This window comes from Euprymna scolopes, chromosome 23 (genome assembly GCF_053919585.1).
Source record: "Euprymna scolopes isolate OS-2025 chromosome 23, ASM5391958v1, whole genome shotgun sequence".
Taxonomy (NCBI): Eukaryota; Metazoa; Mollusca; class Cephalopoda; order Sepiida; family Sepiolidae; genus Euprymna; species Euprymna scolopes.
This window is the reverse complement of record NC_136504.1, coordinates 73,816,509-73,833,621: the sequence shown is the minus strand read 5'-3', so window position 1 is coordinate 73,833,621 and position 17,113 is coordinate 73,816,509. Positions and strand designations below refer to the sequence as shown.

Genomic DNA, 17,113 nt, shown 5'->3' with positions numbered 1-17,113 from the left:
CTTGACAAAAATTAAAATTAGTAGTTAGGTATATCTAAGGTATAAATTATTAAGAAGGGGCGCACATTCAAACTTTGCCATGGGCGCCATTTTACATAGGTACGCCACTGCCTACCACTCTACATTGTTTTTGCATATTGCCCCCCACTTCATTGATCTGAGGCCAATTATTTCCACTGCATTCAACTGAACTGTTCAATAGACTCAAAACTGAACATTTAATGATTTCAGCGTTTCCCGCCTCAATCACCAGTTATGTGATGTTCAAAAGTTCAGTTGCTGCATCTCACACACTTGCCAAGTTAAAACGTGCTCATATCAAAATAAATGAAAAAATAAGCCACTAAATAAAAAATATAAATGAAATAAAAAGTAAATATATACAATAAAAATATGACTAAATAAAATTAAAAAATTATGTATATAAAAATAAACGATTAATTTAAAAAACGCAACAAGTAAATAGTAATAAATGAGAAAATAAAAAAATTTTCGCACAGGTCTGTCATTTTCCTCTATCGTCTTTTTTCTCAAAAATCAATATTTTCTTCAGTTTATAGTGTAGTTTTATCGTGTAATAATAGACACCATTAAAGAGAGATGAAATCATTTCCAGTAACACGAGTTAGCATTTTTTCAAATCTAAAAATTTTAAATTACGTAATAACAACATTGGAAATCTGAAAAGGAAATTGGAAAAAGGTACCCCCCTTGCAAAAACCTGTCGAGTAGACTGTCGTAGAATTAATTTTTGGGGCCAATTTGTATACTTTTTTCATCCGAGACTTTGATCTTTCTGACCATACTGATTTCATGATGGTTGAGTGCCGATGACATAAATTTTTAACAAACACACAAACGAACAAACAGACAGATGATATTTATATAATAGACTAGCAGGGCCACACAGCATTGCCTGGGATCATATAAAACAAAAAGAAAATGAACTTGCTTTTAAATATACCTGTTATTCTTAGGATAGAGAAATTTTTGATGTCCATGTATCATTTGCTATCTCAAGCAAAAGAATATTTTAGCTACCCTAGGACAGGTATTGCCAACACATATGAAATAATTGTACTTGCCCTAGGGTGAGTAATGTACAGCATATGTAATATTTTACCTTCCCTAGGACGGGTAATGTACAACACACATTTAAAATAATTTTACCTACTCTCAGACAAATTTAACATACTCTCGACATGTATTGTACAACATATATGAACTAATTTCTTTCCCCATCAACACTTCTATAATTTAAAAAAAAAAATGAAGTCATTTTTAGAAGATGGATGATTAGGATTTCCAAATTAGTACATAAATACACTGTCTTAGTTAGTGATTAGGCAACATTTGCTTCACCATAAAATTCGTCATTACTGTGTTTCTTCTCCCACCACAACCATTACCATTGACACTATAATTTTGTGAAATGATGTCATTTTCAGAAGATAACTCAGCGGGTTTTCCAAATTAATACATAAATGCATTGACACAGTTAAAAATCAGGCAATCCTTGCTTCACCATAAATTTCAACATTATTGCGTCATTTCCATTCCCCATCACAGATACCATGATTTTTTTAGAAAAATGATGCCATTTCCGGAATGACTCAGCAGATTTTCCAAATAAATACATAAATAAATTGTTACAGTTAGTGATAAGGCAACTCTTGCTGCATGATATATATCGACATTACTGTTTCTCCTCACATCCAATCACCGACACCATGATTGTTTTTAAATGTCATTTTCAAAAAATTATTCAGCAGGTTTTTCAAATTAATACATAAATACATTCAGATGCTTAATGATTAGGCAACTTCCTTTTTTTTTTTTAAAGATAGGAATCACCACTTATAAGGGCCCGGAGGCCACTTGAGGATAAAGGTTAAAATTTTAAGTTTTAAAATAAAAGTGTAGTGTTGTCTTCTTTAGGGCGACAAATTTATCGTTCCACTCTATTATTACCGTTTTGGGTTAGGGTACTTGTGCGTTTTAAGATCCAAGTGAAAATTTAGAGAAGACATACTCACTTTACTATAAAATTCCACATTACTGTGTTTTTCCTTTCAGACTACCAACACCATTTTTAGTGAAATTATATCATTTCTTGAACAGAACTCAGCAGGTTTTCCAAATAATTACATAAATGCATTGACATAAATAGTGATCAGGCAACCCTTATTTCACCATAAATTTCAACATTACTATAGTTCATCCCTCCCCACCACCGACAATATGATAGTAAGAGAAATGATGTCATTTTCGGAATATAATTCTGCAGCTATTCTATATTTTTGGAATATAACATTGTGGGAGATTGCTTTGTGACCCCAAAACGGACATTACTCCCTCCAGCACCGCACCCTCCAAAAAAGGTTTGGTAATCTCTGGAGACCTCCAGAGCACTTTTAAAAGCAACATAATTATGCTTCTTTCTACCCACTACCAGTGTGACATCATTTCCAAATGACGACATTGAAAATTCAGGAAAATATTGATCAAACCCAATGGAAACGTGCCCAGTTGACCTTCACAGAACACCAACAATTATTTGGTGAACGTACATGATTCTTGAAATATAACATCTTTGTACTGTGTTAAGTGTGTTATATTTGATCAATTTATATGGCTTTTTGGAATATGATAAATAAGCATAAAAAATTATTCGATCAATGTACATAATTTTTGGAATATGGCATTATTTTTGGAATAAGAACCAATATTAATTGATCAGTATGTAACTTTTAGAATATGACATCTTTATTCTGTATCAGGTTAATAACAATTAATTGATCAACTTCCATGATTTTTGGAATATAGTAAATAAGCATTAAGTTTTTATTTATCAGTGTACATGATTCTTGGAACTTGACATCTTTATTCCATGCTGATTGCATAATAATTAATTGATCAATTTCCGTGACATTTAGAATATGATAAATAAGCACTAAATATTAATTAATCAATGTACATGGTGTTTAGAATATGACATCATTATTCTATGATGAGTACGTAACATTTAGTTGATAAATTTCGGTGATTTTTCGAATATAACAAATAATCACCAAAAAATTAATTGATCATTGTATATGATTTTTGGAATATGACATCTTTATTCAATGTCGAGTTTGTAATAATTAATTGATAAATGACATGATTTTTGGCATATGATGAATAAGTACCAACAATTATCTGATCAATTTACTTTATTTTTGGAATATGACATCTATGTTCTGTGTTGAGTACATAACAATTAATTGATCAATGTATGTGATTTTTGGTATATGATAAATAAGCATGAAAATTTATCTGATCACTATATATGATTTTTGAATGACATCTTTGTCCCATCTTAAGTATGTAACAATCAATTCACATGATTTTTGGAATATGATAAATAAGCATAGAAAATTATTTGATCAATTTATGTGATTTTTGGAATATGACAAATAGCCACCAAAAATTAATTGATCATTGTAGTGATTTTCGGAATATGACATCCTTGTTCAGTATCGAGTTTATAATTACCAATAATTATTTGAACAATTTACGTGATTTTTGGAAAGTGATAAATAAGTACTAAAAAAGTAATGTATATATTTACGTGATTTTTGGAGTATGGCATCTATGTTCCATGTTGAGTACATCATATTGATTTTTTATCTATTTTTGTATTAAGATAATGCCAGAGAAGAAACTACTCTATATTGGTTGGCTAAGATCAAAGTATAGTATCTGTTCTCAGCATTCCAGCAATCTCATCTCCCCATCCCCTCTCCAAAAAACAGTTCTGGCAATTACTGCCACAGACACAAACAATATGGAAGGATATCACATTTTACCTAATACTAAATCAAAATCAGAATTGCTTTGTGACAACAAAACGGCAGAATTGCTTTGTAACAACAAAACGGACACTACTCCCACTACTAACCTACACCCCCACTTAAAAAAGAAGCTTGATAACCCCTGGAAGTCTCCAGACTAGTTTTAAAAGAAAATGAATGTGCTATCTATACCATGATTTTAAAAGAAATGACGTAACTTCCAGAAGATGAAACAGCAGTTTTTTTCCCAAATTAATACATAAATATATTGTTTTAAGCACCAGAAACTAATTGATCAATGTATGTGATTTTGGGAATATGATAAGCACTAAACGATTACTGATCAATGTACATGAGTTTTGGAAATGACACCTTTGCTCCATGTCGATTCCGTAACAATTATTCATTTATTTATTGCAGACTAATATCCTCATCTTTTAGTTGTTGTTTCACGATGTTTCCGCCACCTATTTCTCTGGCCTTCGTCAGTTGGTAACCGCGATGGAATAGGAATTCCGAATCTCCTAACTGCATTCTCAGCAATTACTGCCTTCCACAGTTGTTTTTCATCTCACTGTGGGGCCCTTAGTGCAGTGGATAGAGACGTTGATTCTGTATGGTTCCCAGGTAAGCATTGTCTGAAGATAGCGGTTTCAATCCTACCCAAAGACTGTCAGAGGCTTAGTTGGCAAAAAAGTGAGGAGACAAAAAACGGCAATAATTGCTGAGAATGTAGTTAGGAAATTCAGAGTTCCTATCCCATTGCGCTTACCACCTGATGAAGGCCAGAGGAATAGTTGGCCGAAACGTTGTGAAACAACAACAAAAAAAATGAGGATAATTAGTCCACAATAAATAAATGAATAAATAATACTCATCTCAATAAACATTCCAATTAATTATATAATACATAACAATTAATTGATCAATTTAGGTGATTTTTAGAATATGATAAATAAGCATCAAAAATTGATCAATTTACATAATTTTGGGAGTAAAACATCTGTGTTCCGTGTTGAGTATGTAAAAATTAATTGATCAATTTACATAATTTTGGGCGTAAAACATCTGTGTTCCGTGTTGAGTATGTAAAAACTAATTGATCAATTTACATAATTTTTGGAGTATTATAAATAAGCATAAAAAATTATTTGATCAATAAACGTGATTTTTTGGAAAACTACACAAAAGTTATACAATCTCAAAACTACTGTCTCTAAAATGTAGCAAAGATGGAACTATTGCTGACTACGTTATAAGGTCAGAAACAACTGCCAATGCCTTAAAACACTCGGGTGAAATAATAAGCGATAGCCTGGTAATATCAATGACGCTCAAGAGACTTCTAGCTGATTTTAAACCATTTACAACAGTTATAACATAAAAAGACAAACCTATAAATTTCAGTGAATTTAAAGTGGCATTGCATAGTTATGAAGAGATGAATCGGATGCTCGTGGACAATAATTCCAGCAATATCATGAAGTTCAAAAATGCTTCTCGAAAACCGACACAACCAAATTACACATCTCACCGCAATATTTCCCCAAAAGTAATTTTCCCAAGAAAAAGAATAAAATTATCTGCTATAATTGTGGACGACCCAATCACAAAAGTTTCCAATGTTGATATAAAAGCTCAAAAGTGGACTTCAATAAAAACGTTAAAAACTTTCATGAAGAAATTACATTTCTATTCACATGTAACTTTGACAATACGACAAACGGTAAAAATTTTCTTGTAGACTGTGGTGCTACAGCACACGTTATCACCAAGAAATCTGATTTTATTAATTTTGATTCAAACTTTAACCCACAGAGTCATTTTGTCGAGCTTGCCGACGGTAGTCAAATAAATAAAGGCAAAATTTGTAACTGTATTCTTAAAAATCCTCTTTTCATACCTACACTTAAGCAAGACATATTTTCCATAGAGGCTACCATTAAACAACAAGGTGTGAATATAAAGTTTGGCCAAAACAAGTCAAAATTGATATACCCAAATGGAACTGTTTTTGACATTAAAGAAAGACTATATTATTTAAAAAGTATGGTTCCCTCAAAAAAATGCCTGTCACGACTTGGAAACCTGGCATCAAATTCTGGAACACTGCAATACAGCTGATATAAAAAAAAATTACCAAATGTAGTCGAAAGCATGAAAATAATACCTTCTTTAGATGACCTCCCAAATTGTGATGTTTCTGCACTGGGAAAAATGACAAAATATATAAGCAAAACACCAGACAAAAAGGCCACGAAAATTCTCTCATTTGTGCACTGTGACTTATGATAAGCCCGATGGGAAGAAATAATTTAAGGTACGTTTTGAATTTTGTTGACAATTATTCAGGTTTAATTATGGTTTATTTTCTAAAAAAACAAATCCGACACTATCCTCACCACTAAGAAATATTTAGCTGATATCGTCCCGTATGGCTCAGACAATGGGACTGAATTTACTAGTAAAGACTTTAAACTTCTATTAATTAACCATTGTATTAAACATGAGAAATCAGTGCCGTATTCCCCCTCCCAAAACGGCACCACTGAAAGGGCATGGCGAACCCTTTTTGAGATGACAAGATGTCTACTTATCAAATCAAGATGTCTACTTATCAAATCGAAATTAGTGCATAGTTTATGGACGCATGTTTTAATGGACCATTCAATAGAAGATTGGACAAAACCCCGTATAAAGCATTTTGCAGTGTAAAACAAAAGTTGAACCGAATGCATATATTTAGTTCAAATTACTTTGCATTTATAGAAAACACCCATAAACTAAATATTAAAAGCGAAGAAGGTATTTTCGTAGGTTACGATAAAAGCAGTCCAGCATATTTAATCTACTTTCCAGACCAAAATGCCATAAAAAAAGGTTAGATGTGAAAAATTCAATGATACATTTAATTGAAAAATGGCGAACCAGTGGATGAAAAACGTGAGGACATATTACCTAGTATCTTAATCGATCACAACAAAAATACACAATAGCAGTAAAACTATTGACATAAATATTAAACCAACACGTCAATACCCGATAATAAAAGAGCGAAAAAGGCCAGATTTCTTAAAAATTGAAAAGATGCAAGACTACGCAGTGGATTACTGTTACTCATTAAAAAGCGCACCAGAAAGTTATAATGAGCTGATTAATTCAGAAAATCACCAAGAATGGAAAAAAGCTATGAAATCTGAATTGAAAGCTTTATCTGAAAATAACAAATATGAAATGGTGACAAAACCAAAAGATAAGAATATAATTTCTTCTCGCTGGGTTTTCTCAAAAAAAAAAAAAAAACTCACAAGCTGAAACATTTAAAGCAAGATTTGTTGCAAAAGGTTTTCACAAATTTCTGGAGTGGAATATTTTGCCACATTTTCACCAACAACAAATTTAATGACAATTAGAATTTTATTGCAATTTGCTGCTGAATATAATTTAAAAATACATCAAATGGATGTAAAAAATGCTTATTTAAATGCTCCGATTGACTGTGAGATTTATATTTACTCTCCAGAGGGATTTAAAATAAAAATTTAAATTTTGTATGGAAAATGAATGAATTGCTGTATGGTCTAAAGCAAAGCGCTCACAATTGGAATTTAATACTCCATAATTATTTAATAGAACAAGAATTCAAGCAATGTCCCACAGATGTGTGCATATATACCAAAAATATAGGTAATAAATTGTTAATTTTGTTTTTTTGGGCTGATGATATATTACTCATCTCAAATTGTGACAGCACTTTAAAAGATGTTAAAAATAAATTAAATAAAAAATTTAAAATGGCTGATCTTGGACAATTGTCATAGTTCCTCGGTATAAAGTTTAGCTGTGAAAATGAAACTATAACAAGGAACCAATCACGGTACATTGAAAAAATTCTGCTCAAGTTCGGAATGCAAGATTGCAAACCGCATACAACTCTCGTTGAGATTGATATAAATAAAAATATAGAGACCAAAACTAAATTAATAAACGATCGATTATACAGAGAAATTATTGGAAGTCTAATCTATTTGATGACCGCCACAAGGTCTGATATGTGTTACACTATAACAAAGCTATCTCAAAACTTATCAAAACCGACAATTAAGGACATTACTCATGCAAAACAAGTCCTTCGTTATCTAAAAAGAACCAACGAAATGTTTAAAATATATAAAAGTATATTCAAATAAAGTTTTTTAAAAAAATATTAAAATACGAGGGACGTGCAATAAGTAATGCCCCTGACCCACTTCCAGTTGTCTGATCTAGCTGACATTTTGCATGTGCAATTATTTATATCTCTACGGGTTATGTGGCAAATTACAGCTCTGAACTAATTGTGGTTTCTGTTTTACAGGTGTTTGAACTGAGTCAGGTGTGAAATGGAGCCTGTTGAATGTCGAGCAGTGATCCGGTTTTTGTATTTGAAAGGACGCACACCACAGGAGACTTTTGATGAAATGAAAGAAACTTATGGTGATAATGCCCCATCATATGACCTTGTAAAACGCTGGCATCGTGAATTCAAACATGGCTGGAAGTCTGTGGAAACAGTTCCCAGACCTGGTCGCCCCCCTTCTGCTATTGATGAGGCATCTGTCCGTCAAGTTGAGGCTGCCATTTTGGAAGATCGACGCATTACTATTCGCCAAATAGCCTAAGATGTCAAGATTAGTACAGAGTCTGTGGAAACTATCATTCATGACCACTTGCATATGCATAAGGTATCTGCCAGATGGATTCCCAGGTTGCTCATATCATTCCAGAAGCGAGAACGCGTCGAGAGCTCGAGGATGAATTTGGAGATGTGCCAAGAAGATGAGTCAAAGTTTTTCAAAAGACTGATTACACAGGATGAAACCGGAGTCCATCACTATGATCCAGAGACCAAAGTCCAGTCAATGCAGTGGAAGCACTTGGATCACTACCTCCAAAGAAGGCAAGGGTGCAACCCTCCATTGGCAAAGTCATGCTTGCAGCCTTCTGGGATCAGGACGGAGTAGTGATGACAGATTTCCTGGCAAAGAGCACCACAATTACAGGAGCCTATTATGCTTAACTTTTGAGGAAATTAAAGGAAGCTATCAAAATCAAGAGGTGGGGCAAGATCAGCAAAGGTACCCTCCTCTAGCAGGACAACGCTCCGGTTCACAACTCGAATGTCACTAGATCAGAAGCACAGGCGTGTGGTTATGAAATCCTCCTCCATCCTCCCTACTCTCCTGACCTTGCACCCTCTGACTTTCACCTCTTCCCAGCCATGAAGTTGTTTTTGAAAGGAAAGCGTTTCCCAGATTATGCAGCCTTGATTTCTGAAGTCACATCGTGGCTGGAGGACCAACCTGGGGTGTTCTACAAAAATGGTCTCCAGAGCTGCATCAAACGATGGGAGAAATGCATAACTCTGGGTGATTCCTATGTAGAGAAAGACTAATAACTGTGTCAAGTTTCGTTGTTCTACTGCTATGGGAAGTAGGTCAGGGGCATTACTTATTGCACGCCCCTCGTATATAAAAGTATATTCAAATAAAATTTTTAAAAAAAATTAAAATATACAAAAGTATATTCAAATAAAGTTTTAAAAAACAGAAAAATTTGTAAAAATCAAACTTTTTTATATAAGAAAAAAATAAGTAATAATTAACCAAAAACGCATTAAAAAACAAAATAAAAGCAAGAGAAAATCAAATGTTCTTTTGCTAATGGACTAAAAACAAGCAGAATGATTTTTAATTAATTGGGACTGAAAATAATATGGTGTCAATGGTCTGTTCTACTGTTCTTTCAAGATGAAATATGCTGCTTTCAAATTAGGCTGTCTGAAGATACCGGTTTCCTGATCTAAAATGCACCAAACATCGATGTTATTCTTGTTTTTATTTCTTTTTCCTTTGCAAAGTTCAATTATGGCAAAGGCAAAAAACAAATGCTTTCTTTACAAAATCAAACATCATAAATTTTTGAAGATATAAAAAATTCTAAGCATAAAAACTTTTAACCAAAATGACTGGATTTGGCATTAAATAACCCCCCCCCCCCAAAAAAAAAAAAAAAAAAATTTAATATGCCATAAAATAAAACAACCAAACCAAGTCCAAGATAAAAATATTATGAGGTTATGACGTTAACAAAATGTTGGGAATGGGTGGAGGCCTTGGATGATCCTGACCACAATTTTTTCCTATTATATAAGCAGATACCTGAAGAATAAAATCAGATTATGAAAAAAAAAAAAAAAAAAAAACATCAAAGAAATTTCTTCTGTTGTCCTTATCACCATTTTTCCTATAACCAAACATTTGTTTCACCCAAAACCATGGTGGATCAACTTGTTTATGATGTATGCTACATTCACATAGAAGATATGAACTGTGACCTTAGAAAATGTAACTCCAGCACAGGCGATCCTTGTCATGGTGGAAAAAGACCTGTTTATCCATTTCTTCTCAGCACTGGTCCATCAAATCTGTTCTGTAAATTAAAAGGTAGCACATTTCATACAAGTCGACCAATTAGAGAGAACTTGTTCATTATAATACCCTTAACCCACAGTCTATCTCCACTAAAAACAAATCTCCTTCTTTGACCATCTGATCTACAGATGAATAACTTCTATATGACTGCTAGGAATTCACCTTACCCCTATATTCCTAAACCTCATTGCAAAACTCTTTATCCTTTCTTCCAATAACTAACCCACATCATAATTTATCCCACAGGGAAACTTATTTCAGTTAGAATCTTATGGCTGAATAATAGACATGAATTCACTTATCTTTTTACCTTGTTAATGCACAGACACATACTTTCAATTCTGTTGACGATTCTACATGGATCTTGGCTAGCCAAGTCTACTCAGGATATCCATCACTTTTCCAACAAAACATTTTTTTCTTATTTGCAAGACATTTTTGAGCAAGCTGCACAGTAATTTACTCTATTGTTATGATTTTGATGTATGAATAAAAATAATAAAACTCCCAACCGGATGTTGACTCTCGGCTATTATATATAAAGTGTACAAAAGCATCTCTGCGCATTAGCTCCACACACTTTTCTGCTGAGAAAAATAAAAATAATAGAAATTAATCCGACCAATGGGAAGCATGCGCGTCTAAAATAAAGTATGAACAGCCAGAACGTTGTGGGAGAGATGAATAGATGAGGTTTTGAGAACCAAGGAAAAAAGAAGAGAAACTAAGCAAGCGAGAAAAAGATCTGCTTTTGGAGTTGAATCCGACAATACTTCTTTGCTTCAAACCACTAAAAGCTGAAGAAAATATACTTCATCGGCAAAAAGGAATAAGTACTCTTAAAAGCATTTATCTTTCGATTCATTCATTCCTCTTTCCTTTCAAGTATAAAATTGGACATTTTTTTAATACTCAAATTCAAACCAAATTTTTATTGTGCTATCTATTTATTTTATTATTTTATTATTTTATTGTAGCTATCAAAACATTAAATGTTTCTTGTCAATCTTGTTATTTTTAGTATGGAGTTATTGTTGCACCTTTTAACATAACAAAACACATAAATGTTAATTTCAAATTTATGGTCATGTACTGCTACAACCAATAAAGTTTCTCTCATTTTTAGCAATGTAGCAGTTACATGAAAGATTTATTTTTGTTTATACGTACATGTAATATTTTGCATTATATTGAGTTGTAATTTAGTTGGCTTATTGATACACAAGTGATAAACACGCCACAAACATGCACATTTGAAGCCTACCACTTTCTGTTCACTTTGTAGCAATCCACAATGCTCGGCTGGAATAAATACTTGGCAGGGATATTTTACAGCAATCACCGCTTTGAAAGACCTATGCATATGAAAAACGCATAGGAACAGGACATTATAATGTGACCACACATACATATAAAATAAAAGGAACTATGTTATGCTCTCTCATGTATAAATACAGTAAACAGCCTGGAACGTTTGAGAAAGCCTGTATATAAAGATTAACCCGCCAAAATCCAACCAGTTTTCTATTCAATTTCTTAAGTGCAACAAGTGTTCGAAGAAACTCCGTCTTCATGAGATGTAAACACCCGTTATGATTTTTCTCTTATAAAAAAATCAGTAATTTCAAGCCTCATGCCCTACTCACAAAATCTTCACTCCAGTAATCCTTCATTATGAATATTCAACACAAGAAAACAGATATTGAAACAATATAAATTAATATTCCTAACACATAAATAAATGTTTATTTCATATTAATACAGTAATTCTATGTTCTTTATAGAGTGTCATCTTTTCTGGAATTTATTTCTTTTATTTTTTAGTACCTTATGTAAGAGTGTAGATTGGTGAACCTTTCTATGAATTGACGACTGTTAAATTTACCTTTAAGGGTCTCGCTAATATATGCCACAAATTGGTGATTTCTGATTGGTCACCTACAGAAAATACATCCCACAATTGGTGACTCTGCTATAAATTTGGAATCTGATGAACACTCAGAGGGAATAAGGATTGACATTTCAAATAACATCACTAATAAAATAGTGATGGCAAACATTTTATTAATTTAATAAATCATAACCCCTGCAGTATATGGATAGAGATTGAGGAATAATCGGATGACAGTTGTGGACTAGAACATTCACACGGTATACGGTAGAGTGTCATCAAATTCAACTACACTTGTGATAGTAAAGCTCCCGCATTTTTGAGTAGACGACCTAATGTTTTGGTTCGCACATGTAGAGGCCCAATTTTATACTCAAAGGATCTGTAACGAGCTTACCACGTTCAACCACGTCATTGCTTCACTATCTTAAAAAGCAAGCTAAACTCATACAGAAGCTAAGCAAGCAGATGTGGAATCTAACCACAAGACAGCATAGGCTATAACTGTCTTCAACAGGGCAGCTTTTGTCACTGATGCTCTAAGAGTCAAAACCGGTACCCTTGTCGAGACAACAGCAATGATACGCAATTATGCCATTATCATCAGCATTTTGGAGAAAAAGCTGCAAAATGTTGAAAGCTCTGCGCATTTACATAAACATCTAAACGACACGGCCAAGCTGTAAATGCAACTGACACCCCTGGCTGGCTTCATACGCGTTGCACTTCCTATATCACCGACAGGAATTCCAGCATACATTTTCTCATCAATACAGGAGCAGAAGTGAGCATTATCCTGAGCAAACTAGTAAAGGAATGGCGAACACAGACAGTGATCCTTTTACAAGCTGCAAACCATTCCCCCATTCCAACCTACGGTCACAAATCAATGACATTAGAACTAAGTTTGAAACGCACATTTCAATGGATATTTATGGTGGTGAAGCTCCCATTCTCAATTCTAGGGGCAGATTTCCTACACTGTTCCAGCATACTTATTGACATCAAACACGAGAGAATAATGGATAATAATACTGGACAATGAGTACAAGGTAGAATCAACGAATCGGCAAAAATAAGCCCAGTCATATTAAAAAACATGGAAGACACATACACTAAAATACTTTGATGTTTGCCAAATATTACTCGACCTGTCTACATGGACGATACTGTCAAATATGATGTCACGTGCCATATACAGCTCCAAGGTCTGCCTGTAAGCGTGCACTCACAGATTCCGACCCAACCACTTAAAAGGCAACTAAACAAGAATTCCAACACATGCTAAATTTGGGCATTTAACAGTCTCAAAACAACTGGCTGTCATCGCTCCACATGGTCCCCAAGAAGACATCGGGTGACTGTTGCCTTTGTGGGGATTATGAGGCACTTAACAGCCAAACAGGATTGGATAACTATCCAATCCCTTACTTGCAGGATTTTTCCAATTCACTCAATGGAAAATCAATTTTCTCCAAAATCGACCTCATGCACGCGTACAATCTAATTCCTGTTGACCTCGAAGACATTCTCAAGACTGCCATTACTTAGACATTTAGACATTTTAAATTCCTTCAAATGCCGTTTGAATTGAGAAATGCAGCCCAAGCATTTCAACGATTCAGATGCAGTCACGTGTGGACTTCTCCTAGTGTACACGTATTTACACGCATTTGTTCCCTGCCTGAGAAATTTCAGTCTATTGTTGATTATCCCGTTTCGACTTCTCTACGTAAACTGCAGAAATTCTTTGGTTTAATTAGGTGTTTCTTACCTCACTGCGCCGAGTTAGCACAGCCCTTAACTGATCTTCTTCAGAATAAAAAAAAAAAAGAATGAAGGGATTACATTAAGTGAACATGAATTACACTTTTTCTCAATTTTAAAAAAGACCTTAGCAAACGCAACATTGTTGGTTTTTCCCAAAACATATGCATCACTTATGTTATTCATAGATGCTTCCGATGTGGACATCAGAGGAGTGTTACAATAATTCATTGATGGTTCATGGCAGCCATTATTCTTCTTTTCTAGAAGACTCTAAGATGCCAAAAGAAAATACAGTATTTTGGTAGGGAATTGCTCGCTGCTTATTCTATGATAAAGCATTTCCAATTCATGTTAGGAGGCCCAAATTTATGTCGGGTGGCCCAAATTTCACAAACCACTGTCACATGCTTTATTCGCTCAGCCTGGCAAACAATCGCACAAAGATTACATCTCACAATTTACTTCAGACATTAAATATATCAAAGGCACTGAAAATATGACTGCTGACACACTATCATGTATGCATATCAACGCCATACAACCTGTTCATGATATGAACCTTCATGAGATCACTAAGGACCAAGAGAATGACAAAGAATTAAACAACTTACAACAGTTTCCTAGTTTCAACAGTTTCAACATGAACGTCCAACCATATCTCATCAACACAGATGAGCAGTTTTTTGAAATTACACAATTTATCGCACCCAGGCATCCAAGCGACACAGAAATTGGTGACATCATGTTTCATATGGACTATAGCACCACAGTGAGACAGACTCAAATCTCAGGAGATTCTTTAACTAAAGTCGCACCTAATGATACCGTGCTACCTGGTGCTATAACTTTTACCAAATCTGGCAGACACATAAAGTGTCTACTCCGATTTGCTCCTTATACTCAGTGAATTGTCGTTTTTTTATTTCTTTTTCTTTAAATCAACTTCTCATTTATGAGGGGAGTATGGTAGCAAACCGCTATGTCTGACTGGAATAAATACCCGGTAGGAACATTTCCCAGCGATCACCGCTTTGAAACGCCTACGCATATGAAAGACACATAGGAACATGACATTATGATGTGACCACCTCACACGTAAAAGAAAAGGAACTATGTTACGCTCCCTCACATATAAATACAGTAAACAGCCTGGAACATTTGAGAAAGCCTGTATATAAAGATTAACCTGCAAAAATCCAACCAGTTTTCTATTTAATTTCTTAAGTGCAATATGTGTTCAAAGAAACTCCGTCTTCATGAGACATAAAAACACCAGTCATTATTTTACACGCGACACAGATGAACTTCAATACCCAGCATGGAAATTTACCACATCAAGCAAGGAGTTAAGCCTCCTTTTAAACAATCTTATTTCAAACTACTGTCCTTAAGATACGAACACACACATACACATATTCGCTTATATGGATTATGGACCGTTTCCCTCATAAAATAGCCACTTTGATTTTAAACCCTTGTGCGGCACTCTTACAATGAAAATCAGTAATTTCAAGCCTCGTGCTATTCTCACAAAATCCTCACTCCAGTAATCCTTCATTATGAATGTTCAACACAAGAAAACAATCATGTTGGAACAATATAAATTTATATTCCTAACATATAAATAAATTTTGTTTATATATTAATACAGCAATTCCATATCCTTTATCAAGTGTCATCTTTTCCTGAATTTATTCTTATTTCTTTATTATGGGATGTAAATTGGTAACCCTTTCTATGGACTGACAACCCGGTTTAATTTATCTTTAAGGGTCCCGAAAATGTATCCTATAACTTCATTAATGGGAAAATACAAATTAGTTCTCAAGTAGATTTCATGTTGCTTATCTTTTTATTTTGCAGCAAATACAAACGAGATGGAACTCTAGAATGCCATATTCTGTTTGTGAGGAAAGCCAACTGACCAAGCAATTCTGCAGTGGTCCTGATGAATAAAGTTGATTAATATTTTAATGAAAATGCTTGGTGCTTTTCATGGAAGATAGTAACCCTTATCCAATTTCAGTTAGATATGGCCATCTCTACCAGGTGACTTCCTTCATCCAGACGTTCTTCTAAATCACTGTTTAACTAAAAATTCATCAAACCTGGAAACTCAAGAGTCATTAAGTCAGAATTTGTGTTGTTGAAAAGAAAAAATGAACAACAAAGTATTGTCATACCTAAATTTTGAAGTCAATCTTTTCATTAACAACCACTGCTTGTAGAGATGAGTCTCCATAGCTGGTCTGTACAAGCACCTGTCGTGAAATTCGATAATAGCCGAAGTGCAACTACACAAAATGAAACTACGGTTCCTGAAACTGACAAAAAAAAAAATGACTTAGCGTTTTATTTACATTTTATTTTTTTAAACTCATTTATTTGTAAATAAAAATATTTTGTTTTTGAACAATCCGGTTTTATTTTGAATTTTACCACGACAACGTCGACCACCACGGGGGCTAATACGCACAAGCACCCTAACAACTGTTAATAGATGTTTGTACACTTAACCGTGGCTACCGTAATATGATGGTCTAGCGACGACTATAATTTAGCCTGGTGACATCATGAACATCAGTCTGTTGAAATTTGGTCACATGTCTCATGACTAAACCGGAAGTTGGTGTTTAAAGTTTTGGAGGGTTAAATAAATGTAAACATGCCGTCGAGATGTATAGTTCCAAAATGCCGAGGTAACTACAAAAATAGACCAAAAGTTACTGTGTTTTCATTTCCCAGAAAAAAAGGAAATAATTTACCAGTGAATTAATGCAATAAAAAGAAAGGATTTTATTCCATCTAAATATAGCAGAGTAAGTGTTAAAATGTTTGAGATATTTTTAAAAAATTTAAAAAAAAAAAAAAAAAAACGCGCCTTTTTTTTATTTTTATTTATTTTTTTAGAACGTATTTTAAAATAAAAATGAAAGTATGTATATAAAAAATGAATTTTACATGTAATTTAAGTTATGTGCTGAAATAATAAATTATTATTTAGAAACCTATTTAAAATGGGGAGTATGGTGAAAATATTATGTACTTTCACCTAACAATTTAATAAAAGCGATATCGTAAAAACAGAATTCCTTGTTTAAATAATTCTAAATAAGAAAAATCGGTAAATTTATACAAACACCGTG

General features: G+C 33.7%; 1 protein-coding gene across 5 annotated transcripts in view; it reads right to left on the bottom strand.

The window, feature by feature from the left end:
* LOC145246009 (uncharacterized) overlaps positions 1-17,113 on the bottom strand; it is a 747,004-nt gene that overhangs the window by 717,114 nt on the left and 12,777 nt on the right. For 2 of the 5 annotated variants that reach the window (XM_080107817.1, XM_080107818.1), the window contains exon 2: positions 16,151-16,291. The exons of the other annotated variants lie outside the window; for them this stretch is intronic. The gene's annotated coding sequence lies outside the window, so the exon portion shown is untranslated. The remainder of the gene's footprint in view (positions 1-16,150; positions 16,292-17,113) is intronic. 5 annotated transcript variants of the gene reach the window in all.